Raw genomic sequence first — 27049 nt, forward strand, 5'->3', positions numbered from 1 at the left:
GTAGGCTGCAGTTATTTGCATACGTGAGGAAGGGTGCACTGGAGTGGATGACTTTCACAGGGAATTGTTTTAATGTTGTTAGTGGGAGGAGTATGAAAGCAAAATATGCTTGTGTCAGTTGTCAGAGTTGGGAAGGGTCAGTGTCACTGTAGTTGTATGATGTATTGGTGATTGTGGTATGAATGTGGGACTGCAGGGACACAGGCTCAGCAGTAGCTACACAGTGTGGCTCAATCTACTGGACAGGTCCACGGAATGCATATATGCAAGAGGTTTCAGCATCGCATGCGTGCCCCCTCCCCACAAGAGTTGACTCAATCAGGAGTTGCATTGGATGTACCATGACCTTCGCTAGATGATGGTGTGCTGTGTGATTGTGAAAACCATCTGCTGCAAGAAGTTCCACTTTGGGGATGACCACAACAATGGGGATGTCCTGTCCTGGTATAGCCCCTCCATAACGGATGTTGCCATGAAAGTGTTAGCACTGCTGGAGCAGGATCTTGGTCATCCACAGCAATAATATTTGTCATCTGTGGATGCAGCAACTGACCAGCTCAGTGGATGGCTTCTCCCCTTTGGCAGGCATGTCAGAGAAGATCTTGCATGTTCCAGTGTTTGAATGAGTCTATCCAAGTTGTTAGATGCGCAGCATATGCACCCCTGTAGGTCATCATGCACACCCTTAATCACCCTCGCTATCTGTGCCATGGTGATGGTTGCACTAGCTTGTGCTTCCACAGAGGTCCTGCACATGCACTGGGTCCTGCCGAATGACCATCTAATCTCGGGACAGAGTGGTAACCATGTCTTCAGTGAGCCCAAATACCAACACCCTGTGTGGACCTCTTGGCTCTTGGGTGCCAGCAGCAGATTCTGTAATTTGTCTACTGGGGTTGGCACACTTCCCTGATTGATAGTGTCCCCATTAACCATCCCCCATGTGAAGTGTGGATAACCTGGGTATCCTCAAACATGGAGGCTGTGTTCAAGGTCTGTGCTGGGGATTCAGCAGTCACATCCCCTGTGTCTGGCACACACACACTGCATTCCCTGATTATGCCAGTTCATCCTGTCCATATTTCTCAGAGGCTGCAGATCCTCCAGCATCAGGCATTTCCAGTTCCACAATGTTAGTGCCTGATAAAGAATCACCTGTAAAGTCACCAAAGCAAAAAATATCCAGGTAAGTATAACCCAGCACCCCAAGTGTACTTGCAACTGAGCTTTGTAAATATCAACATGAGAACAAGTAGCACTTTAATGCATACATTGTGCAGGTGACTGTGGAAGGTGAACTCATGTGCCTGTATACCAACAGTGGTAATAATTTGGACAGTAACTACAGGGTGCAGGTATTGCTAGACAGAAATAGGTCTACATACTTGGAGCATTTGCTATCAATTGTCTCTGTCACCAGTCTAGCTCTGCCCCAATATCCAGCATTGCACTGTGGGACTTTGAGGTGTCAATACCTCTGAGAGAGGCCTGGGACTCATCTGCCCCCTTGAGCTGAGGCACAGTTGGCACCTCCCCCATTCATTGTTTTACCTTCCCATGCCAGGAGTTGAGCTTCTTATTGGGAAGCAGCTTATATTCTGCCACTGACCCTGCAGTGCACCATGTTGAAACTGCTGTTATGATCACCAATTCATTGATGTGTTCCACAGCATCATCACAGGCCTTATAAGATGCATGCAGGCCAAAGAGTTATCATCTGCAGAGACAGATGGTCTGGAGTTGCACCTGCATTCTCTTTATCAGAGAACAATGACTTTTGGGGTGGGTATTTCAGCACAATTCCCAGAGTCAGCAGTGTGTTTCTGCTTTCCCTGATTTTTAGGTTTTGAGTTGTTGGTATGGAAAAAAGTTGAATTAGAAGCCTTGCTCCTGTGTAGTCTTGCTAAATCCATATACCACCAGCCCCCTCCTTTGGCAATAGAGAATGCTGTTTGTATGCTTGAGAGTTGAATCTCTTGCCATACTCTAGCTAAAGTCAGGCAGAAAAGTTTATTGAGCAAATGCCCCCCCCCCCCCCCAAAACATTACCCATGCCATTGCAAGTAGCCAAGGTGACACAACTGATTGTATTTCTGAGGTTTCAAAATAGCTTTGTAACTAAAGTGTAATTATACAACAGGCACAGTTATGAGCTGATGGGTGTGTCTCATTGTGCTAAACGATCCCTCAGCCCAGCTGGGGCTCTGCCATTGCATTCCCACTCTCAATAGACCTGCACAGCACACTTACTGACCACCCTATCTTTCATGTTCACAAGTTCAGTAGCAGTGAATAACAGCAGCACTTGAAAAGAAAAACTTGTAAAAAGTAAGACAAGCAGAGCTGTAGATTTGCTGAATTGATTCTTCAGATCTTCAGCTCTCTTAGCTTTCAAACTGGGCTGCTCTACAGTCTCTGTTATAACACACTGCCACAGTTGCCTGCTGTCACGCTTGTATCATGCAGATTTACCTACCTGGGTGCTGTGATTATGCTAATTAGTGCTCAACTCATTGTTTCTGAATTGCTCAGTTTGCAAGAGGAGAACACACCAGCTAACCATAGCACTCAAATTTCATTAATGCCGTGCACGTGCTTGGGTTGCTGTAGGGAGCACTGTGAATGCATGGACTAGTCCATTATTCCAGAGGGGTATCTGTAATTTCAAATCTAACCATCTGTAAATGGAGTCACTGTAGTGCCTGATTTCTTAACAGTATTAAACAGGGATGTATGACTTCTTGTTTCCATTTTGAACCATAATAATATAGTACTATATTATGGGCCTACTTCAGATAGTCAAACTTGCTAATCATCGAATGCCAACTCACTAATCGTCGAACACCTCTTCATCACACCCTATTTGTCAAGCCTTCATCTGTTGAATGATCGCATCAGTGAACTTTTTCTAACAGTAAGTAACCAGGGGGCCATTATCAGGAGTTTGCCCTTTTCCCCACTGTAGTGCAATCTCTGAATTGGTATATTAAGTTAGGGAGGTGTGGGAGGCACAGCCCCCACCAGAGTGGGATTTAAAAATGCTGGTTTTGTTACAGGTGGTAGGTCGGCCCATAGGAGGGTGCATATAGGTACATCATTGCTGCAGTTGGGTGCTTTTTTCATGACATTTGCATTACAGTGCAGGTAAAGTACTTTTCTGCTGATGTATCTGCATTTGGTTGATGGATTGGTGCTCTTCTTTCCCCCACCCGTTATGCATTTACATTTTTTATTTACATTTGACATTTATATCTGTGTGTCTTATTCCCCTTTCTCCATTGCTTTTCACATCCTGATTGTGTCCCTTTGCATTCTGTATTACGTTTTATGTGATTCTGTTGTCTAATCTACCTTTCTAGCTTCACATTCATGCCTTATTTTCCACAAGTTATAAATAAAGCAAAAAAAAAAACAGGGAAAACTAGTTGTACAGGAAAAATAGTGGCATATGAATTACTAACATAGACTGTTGTAACCTCTAATCTAATACTCGTGTGCAAGATCACTTTACATTCTTACTACAAATAAGAAAACATGATTCATGCTGGTATTGCTTGTTTAAACCACGGTTTATTAAGTAAAAACAAGAGATGATCATTTTCGCCACTCGTCAGAGCATCAGATCTAAGTTATAATAAGCTACAAGTAATATGTACATTTCTATTTTCCATATAAAAAAGCCATCTATATTACAATGAACGCTTTAATCCAAGAGTACTTCAGATCACATTCCATGACTGTACATTCAAAGTCTGTGTCTTTATTGCGAATGGTGATGTTTATTTCTTCTCCAAGTACAAAGTCACTGTGTATCTTGATGTTGATCAGTTTGCTTACATGTGAAATAATTTAAGTATCTAGTCCTGCATTTTTGATGCATTGCTGTAGTGTATAGTAAAACTGATGCAATAGTAGTTCAACTAAACTCAGTGTGAAATGCTGTGATGGGAGAGGGGAGGAGTGTGGAGGTTGTCAGAACCCAACAAAGAACTCTGCTGCTAAGGGCAGAGGTATAATTAGGACTTAGCAACTGTCTCTGAGCCTAGGAAATGTTTGAGAAAAAAGATGACAGCAAATTACCCTCAGGGTTAGTAGTTACACAAGCTAAGAGAAAAAAAACAAGCATCAAGGTGTGTGTGTGTGTGTGTGTGTGTGTGTGTGTGTGTGTGTGTGTGTGTGTGTGTGTGTGTGTGTGTGTGTGTGTGTGTGTGTGTGTGTGTGTGTGTGTGTATGTATGTACGTGTGTGTGTGTATGTATGTATGTACGTGTGTGTACGTGTGCGTGTATGAAATAAGGGAGGGGAAAGGGTCCGACTGGGCCACACATAAGGATGGAGTCTTGCCATCACCCCAAAAAAATATCTTTATATATAAATACATACATACACACTCATATACATACTCATGTATCTGTGTGTATGTATATGTATATATATATATATATATATATATATATATATATATATATATATATGCTGGAGTATTTGCTGAGTGGATGTTTATTCTCCGAGCACATTTCAATGTGCACCGTCGATATGGTGTGTTTATACACACACACACACACACACACACACACACACACATATATACGTACAGATATCCATATATACACATACATGTATGTATATATAAGCACAAGGCTACAATGCCTCTCACACATTCAGACCACACTGTGAAAAGGAAAAAAATGAAAGGAGGCGTTTCCATTTACATAAAAAAAACACAATCGCACCTCAAGCAGGATGGCTGACTTGTTCTACTCCATGTCCAGCTGACAACAAGCAAAGTCCCCCCACCATATCATCGGTAGCTACAGGTTCCCAAAAGTGAACCATGAAAACTACTTTGCATATCTGAAGTTACTAGAATCATTTACCATTCAGCCCAACACACTATTCATGGGTGATTTTTAACTACCCCTTCATAAACTAGGAAACTTTATACTACCACTAACATGCAGACTCAGAGATTTCTAGACTATGTCAATGCAAATGCTCTAGAACAGCTGGTCTGCACTCACACTAGGGCCTCAAATATCCTTGACATAGTACTCACAACCATGGGGAGCATTGCACCTCTCCCCAGTGTAATGTCCTGATTGGTTAAGATCAGACCATAAATCGGTCTCCTTTGAAATAAATGCAATGGTAGATCCTCCATCCAACCCTAAAGACTTTTTCAAAGACAAATTACCTTTGTTATCACTTAATAGAAAGTAATTTAAAGCTTTCCCTAACTCCCAAAACATGGAGGCCTATGCCATAGTAGACATGAATGTTCTGTACAACCGCTTAAACAACTGCATAGAAATGGCAGTATCTCACAGAACTAAACTCGTGTCTAGCTGGAAAAACAAGTCCCCCTGGTGGAACCCTGGCATAAATAGGCTATACAACAGAAGGAAGAAATTCCTATCTAGAAATAAGACAGAGGGTGTACAACAGAGAGAAAAATCCCTCAGTCTCCGCATACCTCTCAACTGTACAGATTTTCACAGAATGTTCAGATTTTTGCCTCATATTTTTAGTCCGTTTCTCATAAAATTGCAGTTTACTGGCAAATCACTGGCAAATCATTGAGGACTGAAGTCAGAAAATAATGTCACATATTTCAGTTTCAGACTTCATATCCTTCAGAAAATTCATTATAAAGCATAACCTATTATTCTATCCACTTTCTAAGTTTGTAAGAGCAATATTTAAAAAGTGTCCCTATTTTTAGGCCTTTGTCCTCCCATTATTTGTGCCTTTGTCCAGATTTCTTATCTAACCAGTTGAGAAATATGCTCAACAGGCAAATCAGGGAACTAGCCAAGTATTCAAAAGCAAAATACCAGACCAAAATATCTTCCTAAGAAAAAGATAACCATAACCACAAAGCATTTTTTTAGTTGTGTCCGAAATCTTAAGGGAAATGCTCAACAATGTGCTGAGTTGGCTGTAGATGGCACTACCTGTACTCAGCCAGAAGAAATAGCAAATCTGCTGGCTGATAAATTCATCTCACATTTCACTCCCTCATCACCTCCATTCATTCCCCATGAGATACCCCCTACCATTACTCCCCTGTTATCATAAAAGAACAGGTCCTCTCTCCGCAGCTAGAAACACAGCATCAATGGGCCCTGATAAAATCTTAGGGTTCCTATTAAAGAGCTTGAAACATAAGCTAGCAGACCCATTCAGATCTCTATTTAACCACAGTCTACAAACAGACTTTGCCCCAGCAGAGTGGAGGACAGCAGCAGTCATCCCTCTGTAGGGGGGGGGGTGAACATCAGTGGACCCAGGAAACTACTGACCCATAAGTCTGACTAGCCTCATATGCAAGGCTATGGAAAGGATCGTCATGGAACTAATTAATGACATATGGAATCTCCAGACTCTAGACTCAGCCCTGTACAGCTTAGTCAACGGCAGGTCCAGTCTACTCAATTTGGTGGACTTCTTTGAAAAGGTCACCAAGGCCATGGTGGAGGGTACGTCAGTGCATACCACCTACCATGACCTGGCCAGGTCATTTGACACAATACCCCCTTGGGTATTGTAGATAAACACACAAAATTGGGCATAAACCTTGACGTCACCAGATGAATAGCCAAATGGCTCACAGATGAGCCACGTTATTAGAGTGGGAGACTCCACATCCAACAAGAGGTCACTCACCTGTACGGTGTCACATGGCTCAGTGCTGGGCCCTCTCTTGTTTGGGATATACTTCTCAGATGCCAAGACAAATCTAGATGGCTTTTGGCTGACCAAGTTTGCCAATGACTGCAAGTTGGGGGCAATCACTGACTCCTCAAACTATACCAAAAAGCTTCGGTTCCACCAATAAGCGCTAATCGACCCAGTGACCACAAAGAAACATTTCTTCTTACACGATTTATTAATCCACACAACGCCAGTAAAACACACGGATAACACGGACGAGACTACAAAAACTGTGAAACAGATATGAAAAAGGCACATCAGCCAACTGACACCATATAATAAACGTACACAAAATAAAAATGCCAAAATGTTTCGGAGTTGAGCACTTTCAACCAGATATCTGGTCTTCCTCAGAACTAATTAAATCTCATTCTCTCACACTTTAAATAAGTTCTTTGGCACCAAAAAATAATTGTTCTTTAAAGAAACAATGCTTCAAATAGTAGCGTAATCTATTATAATAAAAGTTCTAATTAGACAATGAATAATAGAGTATAAAGCATAATAAGAATATAAAGCATAATAGGAATATAAAACATATTAAGCATAATAAGAGTATCCCTAAAACACATACCGCAACCTTTACATAGTATATCCACATACGTAATATTGCTTGCTCGTATTCTACTTAACATTGATAAATAAAATGTTAATATAAGTATTAATAATAGACAATAATATAATAAAATTGACAGACACTGTAAGACTAAGTCAAGAATTAGTATTATCTATAAAATATGACCTGATAGTGGCAACTAATGCCTAATGATCAGTATGTATAAAAATGTTTCTATAAAATCTGCCTACATAATCGTACCTCCAATGTTGTGTAGACTTGAATATGTCCAGTATATAATTCTTAACAAAAATATTGATAATAAATATGAACTATTCGACATAAATGTAATACATAAACATAAGTGTATTACAATATAAAATGTGATATATAGTATAAAAATAAATATTAATAAATATATCCATAAATATGTGTAATGAATATATTTTATAAATAAAAGGTATTTGTGAATATTCTAATATAGCTACCCATCTAACTCGATACATAAATAAACTTTGAAAATTTTTTTAAAAAATAACATTAAAAACTCATGACTATGAAATACTATATATTAAAAATAAGATTTAATCAGTTGTAAAACAACTATGAAAAATCATATAAATGGATGAGATTATAATTCATTATAATGTGTAATACAAAAATATATATACTAAATACTAAACAAGTAATGATTTTATTGAAATGCAATCATTTAAACCAGGTGGATTAGTGGCATCTAGCTAGAATTGCCACCATGTTTCTCTAAATGCCAGGAGACTTCTAATATCACCTCCCCTGGGATCATTTGAAACCACCTCTAAAATTATAAATTTAAAAGTGTGTTGTTCTCCCAATGCCTCTATATGTCTGTATAAAGCATTTGTTGTATCCTTGGTCCTGATGCAATATATATGATCATAGATCCGTTTTTTCAAATAGCGTTCAGTTCTACCAACATAGAACGCTGTACAAGCACCACACTTAGCCAAGTATATTACCTGTTTGGTGTTACAATTACCAGGTTTACATGCTATTATACTGTTATGTCCGTTTTTTAGATGTATCTTGTCTTCACTGGACATATATTTACAGTAATTGCAAAATCCACACTTTTCTGCTTGTAGTATTCCTAGAACTATTCAAACATACACCTTTTTTACTATTGTGTTGTTCGAGTAATTTTTTCAAATTACATCCCATCCTATAAACAAATTTAGGTTTCAAACCCAAAACCTTAACCAGCTCCTGTTCGCTGCTTATCAGATGCCAAAATTTGTAAATGATCTTCTTACTATTATCTGCTCCTATACTGTATGGTATTATACAAGCTCTCTGAAAACTTGGGTTGACACCATTTTCGTTAAGGATCGGAGTATTCTGACTCCTCAAACTATGCTGATATCCTACATAAAGGACTGACACAGACTAATGATTGGTGTCAGTGCCATGGCCTGAAACTAAATGCAAAGAAGGGCATAATAATACCCTTTGAGAAATCAAATTCCCTGCAAATTACAACATTGCTATCACCCCCCCCCCCCCAAGAGTGGACCCAGTGGTGAGAGATCTGGGTACTCCGATAGTAGTCTGAACATTGACCACCATGTGTCCATGGTGGTGAGAATGACCTTCTATATGGCTCATCTTGTAAGCAAAATCATAGCATCCAGATCCAAGGGTGGCATAGTACCACTGCATGTGGCCCTCGTCAGACCATCCAGATGTAAGGATGGCATAGTACCATTGTACGTGGCCCTCATCAGACCAATAATAGTGACCAATGCACCCTTTGGCATGTACCTTGTCAGGCACCTGCAACAGTTGGAGTGTCCTCAGAGGTTTGTCATAAAAAAAATACATGGTATATATGCAGACCAATTAAAAGCCCTATCACTGTGTTCAGTTTCCTACCAGTTACTGAGGGGTGATTTATACCCAACCTATAAGGCTGTCTGTGACCCAGCCCTGATGAAAATGTTGCCTGTTCACAAAACTAACTGCAAAACAGTTACCCACTCCAAGGATCTAAACCTAATCTGTGACATGAATAGCTCATGCTGGAGAGACAGATATGTGCCCCAGAGATTGCCCCTCCTCTAGAATACTCTTCCCATTTACATGAAGCGGAGTCCTCTCCTGACCATCAAGTGCAATCTAGACCAATGGATGGGAAATCGGAAATTCATTCCTGGGGTGGAGCCCATGTCCCTTACGGACAGAGGCAGTAGCACCACTTGTTGACCCTTGTTACCTTCCCTCTAGGGTAGAAAATTGGGCAGAATCTGGGTAAAATTGGCTAGGCTTTTAAGGGCTATCGAGCCTAGTATTCTGCTATGAACCTACATATATATGTATATGGCTCTACTTTGATCCATCAAAATTACACTTGACCAAACCTCACATACCCGTTCCCACTTCTTTGAAATGTCACTTCTCCAAAAGCACAAACTGCCAAAATCCCTGTGAAAGGAACCACTTGACCACCATGACAAAACACCCACATGGACCAAAACTAAACCCACCAAACTGGAGGGCTTCGCCCCCACACCCTTTCCTACTTAAATATTCCAACTCCGAGATCATGCTTCATTGCAGAAAGGGCAAAGTTCACCATGGTGGCCAAGTGGTTCCTTTCACAGGGAAAGGATTTCTGCAGTCCATGCTTTCAGAGAAGTGACGTTTTGAAGAAGTGGGAACAGGTAAGTGAGCTGTGGTTAAGTGTAATTTTGATGGATCAAAGTAGATCCGTATATGGATATACGCACACACAAACCAAAAAAGAGGAGAAACTAGTTGTACAAAAATTATATCAGCATACAAATTGCTAAAATTAGACTTGTCATAAATTCTAGTACAAGATCCATGTTAAAGATCATTTTGCATTCTTATTTAAAGCAAGAAAACAGGATTCAAGCTGGTATTGCTTGTTTAAACCACTGTTTATTAAGTAAAAACAAAAGATGAGCACTTTTGACCTAAGGGCAAAAGCACTCATCTTTTTTTTTTCACTTAATAAACCATGGTTTAAACAAGCAGTAGCAGCTCGAATCCTAAGCATTCCTCTCAACTGTACAGATTTTTTGGAGAATATCCAGATTTTTGCCTCATATTTGTCATCCATTTTTCATAAAATTGTGGTTTTCTTGTCAAATTAGTGCCAAATCATTAAAGATTAAAGTTAGAAAATAATGACATACATTTGAGTTTGACTTCATACCCTTCAGAAAACTCATGGTAATGCAAAACTTGTTATCCTGTCAACTTTCTAAGTTTGTAGGAGCTAAAAATTGTCCCTGTTTTTGGGCCTCTGTCCCACTTTTATTTATGGCATTGTCCAGATTTCATGCTCTAAGAGGTTGAGAGGTATGATCCTAATTAAACCCTTTTTCTAGTACTTTGGTTTCTGTGTCTATAAATGGTGTCCTGAGTGGTTCCAGATTTTGTCCTTGTGTCTCTGTGGAGGGCTAGTCTTGATTTTTATCTGGTCTGTCTTGGCTGGGGGTTGCTATTCTTTTTTGTTGGTTTCTTAGAAATCCCTTGTTCCCCTGTCTGGTTGACATTTTTCCCCTGGAGCAGGAGAGGAGCAGGAGATTCTTCTGTAAGTCTTTCTGATGTTCATCGTGCATACAGCTGCAGTAATCACATATGGGTTCTCTGCCGTCAGGCGGGTCCTCGGTCGGCCGAATTCCAAAGTCTAGGTCCGGCGTCGGTTGTTGTCGCTTTCTCTCCTGACGTCAGTGAGGCAGGGGTATATAAGACACAGCCGACGCCATATTCTTCAGTCTTTTTTGCCGCGCGGTGCCCGAAGCAGAAGCAGTTCGCAAGTGCCGGTTGGCCAGCTCCTGAATTTACGAAAAATTGGAAACCGAAGTCTTCTTTAAAGCTAAAGTACCCCGTTGGGGAAACTTTTCTTGCCTCAGACCGATGTCAGAAAAAGTTAACAATTGTATTTCTTGTGGGAAGCAAATACCGCATAAGGATTTCCATTCCCTCTGCATACCTTGTTTAGGCCCAGACCACGATGTCTCGGGCTGTCGCTTTTGCGCTACTTTCAATAAACGCACTATTAAGCGTCGGGCGGAGTTCGCCCAACACTTTTTTGGTAAAGCCTTTGATTATAAAATGTCATCGGAGACTCCGACTACCGTTTTGTCCAAAAACCGCAAGGACAAGGACCGACAAGCGAGGTCCGTGGTCCCCACCGACACCACGCCAAAACCGGCTACACGTGGTCCGGTTCTCAGCGAGACGCCTATGCAGTCCCTGACTACCTACGACACTTCTTTGGCGGTGTCTTCTGTAACCGAGACTGCAAGTACCTCGGCCCATACCCAGACTACAACCACCGAAGCCACTGTGAGCATTGAGCCTCCTAATGTGGACAGGTCCACTTCCACCCATGGTATCTTTAGACCCTCATCTTCCTTTTCCATTAAGGCCTTTACTAAGTCCAAATCAGCCAGGCATCCCAAGAGGCCTGTTGCACAGGGCCCATTTCCAGGCCCCATGCCTAAAAAGCAGATGCTTAAAATGGCTGAGGATTTAATTACTCTTATCAGGGGTTCCCAACCCCCTCCAGACAAGAGGCCCAGAGTGGAGGAAAATTCTCCCTCTTCTGATCAGGGCTCCATTTTTTCAGAACATTCTGATGTAGAGGAGCACGCTTACTCCCCTTTTGAAGATTCTGATGCAGAGCAGTCCATTCCTTCTGTATCTCTTCTAGAGGATTTTTCTTTTGGGGAAACCTTGCACACCTTGAGGGAACACTTCCATTGGGAAGGCCAAGACTTTTCTGATTCCAAGAAAAGACTTAGGGAATTTCTTTTGTTACCTCAACACAGACCTCTGGCGATACCTCCTGTCTTGGACATACTTGATGATATTTATTCGGAGGCTTGCTTTAATCCGGATTCCCTGCCTCCTGCCCCAGTCAAGCCTGATAGGTACTACAGAGTTCCTAACTCCCACCAATTTCTTTACAAAAGCCATAATGCTGACCCTGAAACCATTTCTCAAGGCCCCAAGGGAATGAAGGCCTCTACTGCTAAGAATCCACTACCTTCCGAAAGAGAGTCAAGATCCTTAGAAAGGTGGGAAAAAAAGGTATATACCTTGGCCACCCTAGCCATGAGGGCCTTAAATTGCTTAAATATCAGCAGTTTCTGTTATCACAATTAAGAAATAAAATGTCTCAACCTGAACAACCAGATTTGAAGTAGTTGCAGGATATGATGCATAGTGCAGAACAAGTGGGTAAACACACCTTACAACAATGTGGCTGTGATGCCCTAGAGGCCTCAAGTAGAGCTGCTGTTACAGGATCAGTCATTCGTAGACATGCCTGGCTTAGGGAACAAAGCTTGCCTGATCATGTGAAAGCTAAACTACTAGATGCTCCTTTACAGAAGGATGTGCTATTTGGTACTAATGCTGAGGAGATACTACGGAAAATGGAAGAAAAAGCCAAATCTATGCAAACTGTCAAAGCTTTTCTACAGGTTCAACCACCACGTTTTAGCAGAAATTGGCCTTCTAAAAACTGGTCCTTTCCAGCCACGGACAAGCCCCAAAGAGGTAGATACAGGCGCACAAGGGGCAGAGGACAATCACAAGGATCATATAGAGGCAGGCAATGGCAAACTCCAGCATCAAGAGGTGGCGAAGACAGTGCACAACAATACAGGAAACAAACCCAATGACTTCCTTCTTTCCATGCCAAGCAAGTCTCAGCTGGCAGCACCCTTGGGAGGAAAGCTGGCATTATTTATAAGAAATTGGCATATTGTCACAACAGACAAATGGATCCTGGACGTTATAAACAGAGGCTACAGATTTCATTTTCACACTCTTCCAAAAGTGAGAGGCATGCCAAACCTGCCACACAATCAAAGGGCAGAGGCACAACTACAAATTTCAAAGCTCATAGACATGAAAGCTATTCAAGAGGTACCTACTCACGAACAAGGTCAAGGTTTTTATTCCAGGCTATTTCTGGTACCAAGAAAAGGAAATGACTGGAGACCCATTTTGGACTTATCCATCCTAAACACATTCTTACTCGTACCAAAATTCAAGATGCTCACATTACAGCAGCTTCTTCCCATGCTGGGCAAGGAGTTTTGGCTGGTAACATTGGACCTCAAGGAGGCGTACCTGCATGTCCCAATCAGACAAAGCTGCAGAAGATACCTCAGATTTCTTGCAGGTTCAATTCACTGTCAATTCTCTGCATTGCCCTTTGGCTTATCTACTGCGCCCAGAGTATTCACAAAATGCCTGGCATCAGTAATTGCCTACTGCAGACTTCAAGGGATACAAATTTACCCTTATTTGGATGACTGCCTGATCCAAGCGGACAGCAAGCACATACTTCTGGAACATCTAGCTTGTGTAACACGGTCACTGAATTCCCTGGGATACACAGTCAACAAAGAGAAATCCAGGCTAACACCATCTCAGAAAATAACCTTCCTGGGTGCCAACTTGGACACAACCCAGATGGCCTATCTTACACCAGAAAAACAGGGGCAACTAACTCAGTACTTCAAAATACTAGCAAATTGTACCAGGCTTACTGCAAGGAAAATCCTGCAGGCTCTGGGCTTCATGGCATCTTGCATTCTTTTAATCCCATGTGCAAAGTTGCATATGAGAAAGCTTCAATGGTACCTAAAAAGCCTATGGTCTCAACACAGCCACAATTTGGAAACAATAATACCAATAATTCCATGTTTGCAAAAGGAATTTCAATGGTGGGCCCAAGCATGTCAAACAAACACAGGTCTCCCATTCTGCAAGCCTCAAGCAAATCAAGTCATCACAACAGACGCCTCAGATTACGCCTGTGGGGCGCACATGGCAGACAGGTGCATTCAGAGCAAATGGTCCCAAAAGGAAAAGCACCTTCACATCAATCAGAAAGAAATGCTAGCAGTGATAAATGCAATTACAGCTTTCAAGGACCTCCTGCATCCAGGGCAATTATTCATAAGAACAGACAACACCACAGTAATGTGGTACATAAACAAACAAGGAGGAACACATTCATACCCCCTGTGCAGACTAGCCATGACACTTTGGAACTTGGCTCTGGAATGGCAAATCGAACTTCAGGCACAGTACTTGCCAGGTTTGGAAAACACGCTGGCAGACGATCTAAGCAGAAATGTGACAGATCCACACGCATGGATGTTGCATCCACAAGTGTTTACAAAGATAATCCAAGCATGGGGGAGGCCAGACATAGATCTCTTCGCCTCCCACAGGAATCATCAATTGGAAAAGTTCTGTTCAAGGACCTTTCATCCAAAGGCCTGGAGAGTGGACGCCCTTTCATTCAGCTGGACAGCATGGACAGTTTACGCTTTCCCACCTCTGCCTCTTCTGCCCAAGGTACTCTTGAAAGCAAGAGCAGACAGACCGAAGATGATACTGATTGCTCCAGACTGGCCAAGACAACACTGGTACCCACTCCTGAGTAGCCTAACACATACTCCTCCCTGGTCCCTACCTCTAATGCCTCTTCTGCTGACTCAGCACAACTACAAAACTCTTCACAGTCAGCTGAAAACACTCAATCTCGCTGCATGGGAATTTCCTTAGCACCACAACCGACCCTACTCCCCAAAGAGGTGCAGGATGTCATTTTGGAGGCCAGAAGGCCATCTACTAGAAAGGCTTACTCAGCAAAATGGAAACGGTTTTGCTCTTGGAATGAGAAAAAAGGCCAGGACCCTAGAAAACTGGATTTGCCTCAGGTATTACAGTATCTAGCTGAGCTGCTGAACAGTGGACTTTCATTTTCCTCCATAAAAATCCATGCGTCAGCCATTTCTGCAGAATTCAACACTGATCCACCCTTATTCTCTCACCCACTCTTAAGACAGTTCCTCAGAGGGGCTAAGAATATAAGGAAACAACCAATACCAGCCTGGGATCTTAATTACATTCTAGAAAAATTAACATTGCCTCCCTTTGAACCAGCTGCCTCAACAGATCTGCAATATTTGTCCTGGAAAACAGCCTTCCTTCTGGCCATTACCTCAGCTCGTAGGGTTTCGGAACTACAAGCCCTCATGGCTGTGCAGCCCTTTCTTATCTTCCATCAGGACAGGGTTTCCCTTCGAACCAACCCGTCATTTATGCCTAAAGTGGTATCCAGGGTAGCTTTAAATCAAGCCATACACTTACCTACCTTTTACCCCAATCCTCAAAACAAAGGGGAAAGGCTGCTACACTCCTTAGACATCCATAGACAGCTACGTTATTATTTGGACAAAACAAAGCCTTTCAGGAAATCAGAACAACTTTTTGTGTCCTATGCTGTAGGAGCTCAAGGGAAGCCAGTTACCAAACAGACAATTTCAAAATGGATAGGCCACTGCATACGGTTTTGTTACTCCTATCATGGAAAATCTGTCCCTACAGGCATCAGATCCCACTCCACCAGGGCCACAGCTACCTCTACAGCCTTTCTCAGAGGAGTTCCTACCAAAGATATTTTGGAGGCAGCCACTTGGAGTTCTGTGCATACCTTCACAAAACACTACCACCTGCCTTTATATTCCAAAACTAGAGCAGGCTTTGCCACTGCTGTGTTGCAGGGCATTCTGGCTCATCCCAGTTCCACCTAGTGCCTACCACCCTGTGCGTAGCTTTGGGATTCTACCCATATGTGATTACTGCAGCTGTATGCACGATGAACATAGTACAGTTTTGTACCTACCATAAATGTAGATGTTCGAGTGCTAATACAGCTGCAGTACAGTTTTCCCTCCCTCCTTCCCCTCTTGGTAAAGGCCTAGGGCCTAACCCCTCTTCATACAACCTGATTGGGTTATCGTTCTATGGTATATTTGCTTGCAACTACTGATTTTTGATTATATTGCATTGCATGTATATATAAATATAGTTTATGTATTGCCTTCCTTCTGGGGGCATCTGACATCTGGGGCAAGAAAGACTGAAGAATATGGTGTCGGCTGTGTCTTCTATACCCCTGCCTCACTGACGTCAGGAGAGAAAGCGACAACAACCGACGCCGGACCTAGACTTTGGAATTCGGCCGACCGAGGACCTGCCTGACGGCAGAGAAACCCATATGTGATTACTGCAGCTGTATTAGCACTCGAACATCTACATTTATGGTAAGTACAAAACTGTACTTTTGTTCAGCTGATTGTGTCTTTAGCTGAAAACATTCTTGTGAAGCTCTCCTCATTCTTTGATTTTTATGTGAATTATACATAAATATCATTGAGCTGAACAAGAGATCAACACACATGCCTCATAACTCTGCAGGGTTGCCAAAGACCCTTTTTCTCTTCTTGCAACTGGCATACTAGATCGTGACAAGTGACCCAAGGGCTCATGAGGCAAAAATTACTGCTACCACACCATACTCCTAAGTGCTCTTTCCACAGGTCCCTGCTGCAGTTGCAACAAGTATATTTAATGGGCTGCTCATCACATGCACTTGGCTGGATATGTTCATTGTTAATGAACATTGAGGATCATCATGCACAGTAAACCGAGGAAGGGTGGCCGCAGTCACAGCTGCAGTGTTTCTGATTCATGTGTGCACAGTAAACTGAGGAAAGGAAGCCGCAGTGTTTCTGGATCATGCATGCACAGTAAACAGAGGAAGGTGGCCACAGTTGCAGCTGCAGTGTTTCTGAATCATGCGTGCACAGTAAACAGGAAGGGCGGCCGCAGTCGCAGCTGCAGTGTTTCTGAATCATGCGTGCACAGTAAACAGAGGAAGGGCGGCCGCAGTCGCAGCTGCAGTGTTTCTGATTCATGTGTGCACAGTAAACACAGGAAGAGTGGCCGCAATCACAGCTGCAGTGTTTCTGAATCATGCTTGTACAGTAAACAGAGGAAGGGCAGCCGCAGTCGCAGCTGCAGTGTTTCAGAAACATGCATGCACAGTAAACAGAGGAAGGGCAGACACAGTTGCAGCTGCAGTGTTTCTGAATCATGCGTGCACAGTAAACAGAGGAAGGGAGGCTGCAATCGCAGCTGCAGTGTTTTTGAAACATGTATGCACAGTAAACGGAGGAAGGGCAGTCGCAGTTGCAGTGTTTCTGAAACATGCATGCACAGTAAACAGAGGAAGGATGGCCACATTCGCAGCGACAGTGTTTCTGAATCATGCTTGCACAGTAAACAGAGGAAGGGCGGTCGCAGTCGCAGCTGCAGTGTTTCTGATTCATGTGTGCACAGTAAACCGAGGAAGGGCAGCCGCAGTGTTTCTGGATCATGCATGCACAGTAAACAGAGGAAGGGGAGCTGCAGTCACAGCTGCACTGTTTCTGAATCATGCGTGCACAGTAAACACAGGAAGAGTGGCCGCAATCACAGCTGCAGTGTTTCTGAATCATGCTTGTACAGTAAACAGAGGAAGGGCAGCCGCAGTCGCAGCTGCAGTGTTTCAGAAACATGCATGCACAGTAAACAGAGGAAGGGCAGACGCAGTTGCAGCTGCAGTGTTTCTGAATCATGCGTGCACAGTGAACAGAGAAAGGATGGCCACAGTCACATCTACAATGTTTCTGAATCATGCTTGCACAGTAAACAGAGGAAGGGAGGCTGCAGTCGCAGCTGCAGTGTTTTTGAAACATGTATGCACAGTAAACGGAGGAAGGGCAGTCGCAGCTGCAGTGTTTCTGAAACATGCATGCACAGTAAACAGAGGAAGGATGGCCACATTCGCAGCGACAGTGTTTCTGAATCATGCTTGCACAGTAAACAGAGGAAGGGCAGCTGCAGTCGCAGCTGCAGTGTTTCTGAAACATGCGTGCAGAGTAAACAGAGGAAGGGCGGCCACAGTCACAGCTGCAGTGTTTCTGAATCATGCATGCACAGTAAACAGAGGAAGGGAGGCCGAAGTGGCAGCGTTTCTGAATCATGACTGCACAGTAAACAAAGGGAGGGCAGCCGCAGTCACAGCTGCAGTGTTTCTGATTTTATGTGTGCACAGTAAACCGAGGAAGGGCAGCTGCAGTGTTGCTGGATCATGCATGCACAGTAAACAGAGGAAGGGCAGACGCAGTTGCAGCTGCAGTGTTTCTGAATCATGCATGCACAGTAAACAAAGGAAGGGCAGCCGCAGTCACAGCTGCAGTGTTTCTGAAACATGCATGCACAGTAAACAGAGGTAGGGAGGCTGCAATCGCAGCTGCAGTGTTTCTGAAACATGTATACACAGTAAACAGAGGAAGGGCGGTCACAGTCACAGCTGGAGTGTTTCTGAATCATGCTTGCACAGCAAATGGAGGAAGGGAGGCCACAGTTGCAGCTGCAGTGTTTCTGAAACATGCGTGCACAGTAAACAGAGGAAGGGCAGTCGCAGCTGCAGTGTTTCTGAAATATGCATGCACAGTAAACAGAGGAAGGCATGCACAGTAAACAGAGGAAGGACCGCCACAGTCACAGCTGCAGTGTTTCTGAAACATGCATGCACAGTAAACAGAGGAAGGGAGGCCGCAATCGCAGCTGCAGTGTTTCAAAAACATGCATGCACAGTAAACAGAGGAAGGGCAGATGCAGTTGCAGCTGCAGTGTTTCTGAATCATGCATGCACAGTGAACAGAGCAAGGATGGCCACAGTCACATCTACAATGTTTCTGAATCATGCTTGCACAGTAAACAGAGGAAGGGAGGCTGCAATCACAGCTGCAGTGTTTCTGAAACATGCATGCACAGTAAACGGAGGAAGGGCAGTTGCAGCTGCAGTGTTTCTGAAACATGCATGCACAGTAAACAGAGGAAGGATTGCCACAGTCGCAGCTACAGTGTTTCTGAATCATGCATGCACAGTAAACAGAGGAAGGGAGGCCGCAGTTGCAGCTGCATTGTTTCTGAATCATGAGTGCACAGTAAAAAGAGGGTGGCCGCAGTCACAGCTGCAGTGTTTCTGATTTATGTGTGCAAAGTAAACTGAGGAAGGGCAGCTGCAGTGTTGCTGGATCATGCATGCACAGTAAACAGAGGAAGGGCAGACGCAGTTGCAGCTGCAGTGTTTCTGAATCGTGTGCACAGTAAACAGAGGAAGGGCAGCTGCAGTGTTTCTGAAACATGCATGCACAGTAAATGGAGGAAGGGAGGCTGCAATCGCAGCTGCAGTATTTCTGAAATGTGTGCACAGTAAACAGAGGAAGGGCGGCCGCAGTCGCAGCTGCAGTGTTTCTAATTCATGTGTGCACAGTAAACCGAGGAAGGGCAACTGCAGTGTTTCTGAATCATGCGTGTACAGTAAACAGAGGAAGGGCAGACGCAGTTGCAGCTGCAGTGTTTCTGAATCATGCGTGCACAGTAAACAGAGGAAGGGCAGACGCAGTTGCAGCTGAAGTGTTTCTGAATCATGCATGCACAGTAAACAGAGGAAGGGCAGCCGCAGTCACAGCTGCAGTGTTTCTGAATCATGCATGCACAGTAAACAGAGGAAGGGCAGCCACAGTCACAGCTGCAGTGTTGCTGAATCATGCATGCACAGTAAACGGAGGAAGGGCGGCCAGTGCGGCCACAGTCACAGCTGCAGTGTTTCTGAATCATGCTTGCACAGTAAACAGAGGAAGGGCAGTCGCAGCTGCAGTGTTTCTGAAACATGTGTGCACAGTAAACAGAGGAAGGGAGGCCGCAATCGCAGTTGCAGTTTTTCTGAAACACGCGTGCACAGTAAACAGAGGAAGGGCAGCCGCAGTCGCAGCTGCAGTGTTTCTGAAACATGCGTGCACAGTAAACAGAGGAAGGGAGGCCGCAATCGCAGTTGCAGTGTTTCTGAAACACGCGTGCACACTAAACAGAGGAAGGGCAGCCGCAGTCGCAGCTGCAGTGTTTCTGAAACATGCCTGCACAGTAAACAGAGGAAGGGAGGCTGCAATTGCAGCTGTGGTGTTTCTGAAACGTGTGCACAGTAAACGGAGGAAGGGCAGCCACAGTCGCAGCTGCAGTGTTTCTGAAACATGCATGCACAGTAAACAGAAGAAGGGCGGCCACAATGTTTCTGAAACATGCATGCACAGTAAACAGAGGAAGGGCGGCCACAGTCACAGCTGCAATGTTTCTGAATCATGCTTGCACAGTAAACAGAGGAAGGGCAGTTGCAGTGTTTCTGAATCATGCATGCACAGTAAACAGAGGAAGAGTGGCCACAATCACAGCTGCAGTGTTTCTGAATTCTGCATGCACAGTAAACCGAGGAAGGGCGGCCACAGTCACAGCTGCAGTGTTTCTGAATCATGCTTGCACAGTAAACAGAGGAAGGGCAGCCACAGTCGCAGCTGCAGTGTTTCTGAAACATGCGTGCACAATAAACAGAGGAAGGGAGGCCGCAATCGCAGCTGCAGTGTTTCTGAAACATGCATGCCTAGTAAACAGAGGAAGGATGGCCACAGTCACAGCTACAGTGTTTCTGAATCATGCTTGCACAGTAAACAGAGGAAGGGCAACCGCAGTTGCAGCTGCAGTGTTTCTGAAACATGTATGCACAGTAAACAGAGGAAGGGCGGCCACAGTCACAGCTGCAGTGTTTCTGAATCATGCATGCACAGTAAACAGAGGAAGGGCAGTTGCAGCTGCAGTGTTTCTGAATCATGCATGCACATTAAACAGAGGAAGGGCGGCCACAGTCACAGCTGCAGTGTTTATGAATCATGCTTGCAGAGTAAATAGAGGAAGGGCAGCCGCAGTCGCAGCTGCAGTGTTTCTGAAACATGCATGCACAGTAAACAGAGGAAGGGAGGCTGCAATCGCAGCTGCAGTGTTTCTGAAACATGCGTGCACATTAAACAGAGGAAGGATGGCCACAGTCACAGCTACAGTGTTTCTGAATCATGCTTGCACAGTAAACAGAGGAAGGGCAGCTGCAGTGTTTCTGAAACATGTATGCACAGTAAACGGAGGAAGGGAGGCTGCAATCGCAGCTTCAGTGTTTCTGAAATGTGTGCACAGTAAACGGAGGAAGGGCAGCCGCAGTCGCAGCTGCAGTGTTTCTGAAACATGCATGCACAGTAAACAGAGGAAGGATGGCCACAGTCACAGCTACAGTGTTTCTGAATCATGCTTGCACAGTGAACAGAGGAAGGGCAGCCGCAGTCGCAGCTGCAGTGTTTCTGAATCATGCATGCACAGTAAACAGAGGAAGGATGACCACAGTCACAGCTACAGTGTTTCTGAATCATGCTTGCACAGTAAACGGAGGGAGGGAGGCTGCAATCGCAGCTGCAGTGTTTCTGAAATGTGTGCACAGTAAACTGAGGAAGGGTGGCCGCAGTCGCAGCTGCAGTGTTCCTGAATCCCAGGGCCAAGTGATAAGTAGTGGTAAACCTACTTTTCCACAAATTAATTTCCAATTCCTTTATTCGTTCTCATTTCGTTACTTTTATTCCTTTCTACTGCTCAGTTATCCACCCCATGTTACTCGTTCCCATTTCCATCCTTCTTACTCCCCCTTTCTTCTGCTTTGTGAAGGATGTCGCCCTTTTCCATTCCACTCTTAATCATTAACTAGTATGTAATGCTACCACCCCTACCCCTGATAGAATGAAATTCTTACCTTTTATCCTCCTTTCTCTAAGCCCCCCTTTTTTTGTTTTTGCTATTCTTGACCTGACAAACCACCAGGCGTATCTGTCCACCATCCTTGAATGTGGTTCATCTCCTTAGTGCTTTAGAATGCTTTTAACAATAGCTGCCACTGTTTTTTTAACCGTTAAAATCTTCCCAATTAGTGCCTTAGCATTATTTTTCCATTTATCCAAATCCTCCTTAGTCTTGCCCATTAATATTCTAACATTTTTTCTGTTGTGTTCAATTCCCATCTCCATGGTAATATATTTCCCAATCCTCTCAGTTTTGTAGCAGCAACTTTTTGATGAAGTGAGATTTAAATGGCCTATGTTCAGTTAAGGATTCTTATCTGAGAGGCCAGTGTCTGCCTACCCATCTCTGGGAGGTGGAGCTGTGCTGCTTTCTTTTAGTGGTATGTAATGATGTGGCAGCGTGAAAAATGTGAAAAACACTGGTGGGTCCTTCAGCCTGCCAAGATGTATGGTAGCATTGCACTTTAGTGCATCTGTGGATACATGCAAGAATAGCTGGGCCAAGCCCTGCTCTGACTAGGTTTCACTTCCACTTGAAGTTGATTAGAATTTATTACATAGTCCTAGTATGTACCAAGGAAAATGCCTTACCAGGCCTTCCCTAATGCCTGCTGGTCCATGTACTTGAGTGGTGCTTGCCCCAGGTCCCCTCCCCAGGGGTGACACCAGTCTAGATGGAACATTGCGACTTTTGGGCAGGGAGAAAAGTTGTCTCGGTGTCAATGGGATTTAAGGGAAAAAAAAAAACAAATAAGTAAATAACAATAAAAATTCCTTCTTAAAAATACTGTCTGATTCTGAGGAAGTCGCTTAAACAGACTGTGCCAGTGGGTTGGCCCTGAAAAGGGCCAGTCCAGTGGCTTGCCTGGTTAACAAACAGATATAATAAAATAAAAATACATCTAGCCGCCCATTCTTGCTATAACATTCCGGCTGTTTTAACACCTCCTACACCATTCCTTTTTTTTTTTATCCACACAGTCCTAATTGTTACTGGCCCAGACCACAGTAGCCAACATCCATGCCAGGTCTACCAACCAGTCTCTAATCCCCTCCCAAACTGATTCTTCTTTGTTTTTTTCTTTTTTTTGGGGGGGGGGGGCAATCACTGATTCTGAGGGTAGTCAGTGTGCTTGGCTCATCTGTACTTCTGTGGTGGTTGTGGTTATCACCTACCCACATTCTTTTCCCCACCCATCCCACTTGTTTTTATGTCTAAGGGCACTCCCTTCTTTGGGCCACATCCCTTTAGGGAGCATTTCACTTAGTGCTCTCCCACCTGTGATGGTTATACCCATCCCTTCCCTGCCATTCTGTCAGTCACCTGAACCAGGGTTAGCTGGGCCGTATTCAGGGATGTATCCCTCTGTGCCACCTGAGTGACCCCTCCTACACTATTATTGTTATAATATTACCACACTGTTTTAACACCTCCTAGACCTGCAATCTGTGGCTCTGAAGCTGCATGTGGCTCTTCCACCCCTCTGCAGTGGCTCCCTGTAGCTTTGAAAAATAATGGCCACTCTACCGCACACACACACACACACACACACACACACACACACACACACACACACACACACACACACACTGATCGAGCGAGGGAGTCGTAATATTGCTCCTATAAACTTGGAAACTTGCTAGAACAACATGATTTGTTACCATGCATTCCACACACACGCTGAGAGTGATCAAGTGATCCCCTGGCAGCAGCAGTATCTCCTGAAAGGTTTCCATACCTCTCATACTTCTCAAAGTCTTACCACAAGAAATCTGGACAGAGCCACAAATAAAAGGAACAAAGGACAAAAACAGGGACAGACTTTAAATATTGATCTTTTATAAACTTAGAAATTTGCTAGAATAACATGATTTCTGTTAACATGCATTTTCCACACACTCTCACACTCACACTTTTGCAGAATTTCCCGACTTTTGCCTGCTATGTTTGGTCTGTTTCTGACAAATCATTCTGTGCTGAAGTCAGAAAAAATACAGACATTTGAGTTTCAGACTTCATACCTTTAAAAATATATATGCTAGTGTAAAAGCTGTTATTCTATCAATTTTCTAAGTTTGTAAGAGCAATATTTAAAAAGTGTCCTTATTTTTGGACCTTTGTGCCCCATTATTTACGGGTTGGTCCGGATATCTTGTTCTAAGAGGTCAAGAGATGTGACACACACACAATCCCAACAAAGGAACAAAAATATGGATGGATGGATTTTAAATATTGCTGTTATAAACTTAGTTCTTTAATATTTAGTATAATTATATATAAAACTTGATACACTGTGTTTTCTTTATTTTAGGGGTCAAATAGGTTTTGTGGGTCTCAATAAATTTTATTGGTGGGAGACAGGCCAACAATGGCTCTTTTGATAGGGAAGGTTGCAGACCCCTGTCCTAGACCATTCTTGTTAACACCTCTATTCCAGGTAAGAACATGCGGTGTTAAAATGTCCTTGCCTAGTAGCCGGTGTACTTTTTCTTCCCTGCCAGTAATGCCATTTTCCTATACTAATAGTAAAGTTCCCTGAGTCAACTGCAACAACACTCCTCAGTCCTTATAGCTACTGTAGGAATTAAGAAGGGTCACTCCACCATGATAGGTCCCCCTCTCAGCTTTTAGCAGATTGTCTGTTTCACAAATCCCATCTTATTTGTATTTATTAGCAGAGCTAGGATTGTTTCCAGCCTCATTGATAGTGTCCATTAAGAGTCCATCATTATTAAAGCTTTGCTTTTTTTTTTTGGTTTCTGATTCTGCAAACTGGGCGCCATAGTCGAAAACACATCTGACACAGATATCCTTCAGAAGGGCCTCACAGAAACGGATAACTGGTGCCAGAGCCATGGCCTAAAGTTAAACGCCAAGAAATGCATAGTCATACCCTTCGGGAAAATCAAGGTTACCCCTAGCTACCATATAGGTGGCAATCCACTGAGCACAGAAGAAGTCATCAGGGATCTGGGGACCCAGGTTGACAGTAGCCTTTCGTTTGACACTCATGTTGCTAAAGTAGTTAGAAAAACCTTCTACATTGCCCACCTGATCATGAAGGGATTCACATCTAGATCAAGGGAGGTCATCGTCCCCCTGTACTCATCACTCAGACCTATGATTGAGTACAATGCCCCATTCGGAATATATCTGACCCGACACCTGCAGCAGCTGGAAAGGCCCCAAAAGTTCCTCACCAAAAGGATAAAGGGTCTCAAAAATATGTCTTATGCTGCCCGACTGAAAGAACTCCAGCTCTATTCAATCTCATACCGCTTGCTCAGAGGTGACCTGTGCCTGACATATAAGGCCATGTCAAACCCAGATTTGTTGAATATGCGTCACCTCAAAAAATCTAGATCCCTCAGAACCACAAGGGCGGGAGACTTAAACCTTGACACGGTTATTAATAAAACGTGCTGGAGGGACAGATTCATCACCCAGAGACTCCCTATGCTGTGGAACAAAATCCCGGTACATGTGAGGCAGAGCACCTTGCTGGCCTTGTTCAAGAGGAATCTTGACCAATGGATGGGAGATCGCAGATATACCCCAGGGATTACTTCAGTGTCACTGCTTGACAGAGGCACAGCAAAATAATAGGCATAGTTTTATTCAAACTAAAGGGGTGGCGAAAGCCACATAACTATGGGCTAGGCTTATAAATGCCCTTGGGCAGATAGCCTAGTATAAACCTATGAACCTATAAATGTCTGATTATAGACAGTAAGCTCCATATGACTGTGCAGTTACCTAGGTACATGCACTGATAAACATTTGCCCTTCAAGGCTAGTGGTACCTCTCAAAGATGGCTCGTGTTAAATGGGCCATTGCACCAGATAACATAAGGTGGGTCTCCTTGGTATTGTAAAGCTGATGTTTGGTTTGAAATCATTCAGTGAGAGCAGAGTTACCATTGTCTTGTGGAGGGTGGCTGCAGGGGCAGTGGGTTGTGACATACTGACACTGAACCCCTGTATGCTAGTACATCAATTTGTTACATTACTGGTAGTGAGTGATGAAACTGATTGTGTGCAAAGAGGAGCTGGATCCTGGGAACATTTCTGAAGACTGAGATTGGATATGTGTGATTTTTGCCATAAACCATCTACCACTGAGGTAGTTGGTCCTGGGAAAACTTGCAAAACTTGACATGCTTTGTCTGATTGTAAGGTGTTCATGAGTCAGCATACCAGATACTTTTTTGGGGTCAGTGAATGTGGATTCACAAAAAAGAGCCATTAACTGTATTTTCCCGAAAAAGAATCTACCTTACTTAAAAATACAAAGGTCTGCTGCTCCTTTCCCTAATTAGCCTCCTACTGTCTAATTCTCATGATTGCACTGCTTCTGCAGGCTCAGTCAAGGGACTTATTTCCATTTAAGTGTAAAGCGACTTTTTAATGTATTTTCCCAGTATGGCTTTTGGGAATATCCACACTTAATGCAAGGTGTCTGTAATTCAGAGGTTTATACCATTTGATAAACTTTCCCATTAGTTACCTTTTCATATTCCTGTTTCGTAATGTCTTTGATGCACAAGATTGTGTAATGTTATCCTTCTCCTTGGTTGTTGCATCTAAAAAGGCTACCACTACCTACATTCCTATAAAGCTGCAAGGTCCTAGTTCTCCTCTGCATTATTGTTTCAGACAGAAGGCTATTGATTGTACATTCATATGTAGAGCATTATTGCATTATCTCACAGACTGTTCTAATATTTTCAGCATTAGATCTGACAGTAATAAATATAAAACAAAAATGGCACTGGGAGTAGCAAAAACCAACCAAGAACCAAAAACACACTGTGCCAACAGAAGGACAACTCAAACTCCGATAGCGTAGAAATGTTTAATCACCGCTTTCATAAAAAACGCTTCAGAATGAATTCACAATAAAATCAAAGCTGTTTAAATACACTTCATTTCAATTAAAAGAAACCATTCATTCAATTAATAAAATTTAACAAGACATTGTTATAATGTTAACCTCCTTTCTTCTAAAAACACTTAATATTACTACTTTTTTTCAGTCCAGGTGGACTGTCAGCACCCAGTCTTAGTTGCCATAAGGTTTCCCTTCTTTCAACCCTATTTTTGATATTCCTCCCTCGCAGATCTTTGCTAATATACTCTAAAATAGCAAATGAAAACTTTTTAAACATAGTACACT

At 43.3% G+C, this 27049-nt stretch overlaps 1 protein-coding gene across 3 annotated transcripts in view; it reads left to right on the top strand.

Annotated features, from left to right (window-relative positions):
* Window positions 1–27049, top strand: part of LOC122807242 (transgelin-2-like) — a 391792-nt gene that overhangs the window by 174782 nt on the left and 189961 nt on the right. Inside the window, exon 1 of one of the 3 annotated variants that reach the window (XM_044078327.1) lies at window positions 2677–2914. The exons of the other annotated variants lie outside the window; for them this stretch is intronic. The gene's annotated coding sequence lies outside the window, so the exon portion shown is untranslated. Of the gene's footprint in view, window positions 1–2676; window positions 2915–27049 lie in introns of those variants that run through there. 3 annotated transcript variants of the gene reach the window in all.

Source organism: Protopterus annectens, chromosome 7.part0, assembly GCF_019279795.1.
Source record: "Protopterus annectens isolate FY-2018-M chromosome 7.part0, PAN1.0, whole genome shotgun sequence".
Classification (NCBI taxonomy): domain Eukaryota; kingdom Metazoa; phylum Chordata; order Ceratodontiformes; family Protopteridae; genus Protopterus; species Protopterus annectens.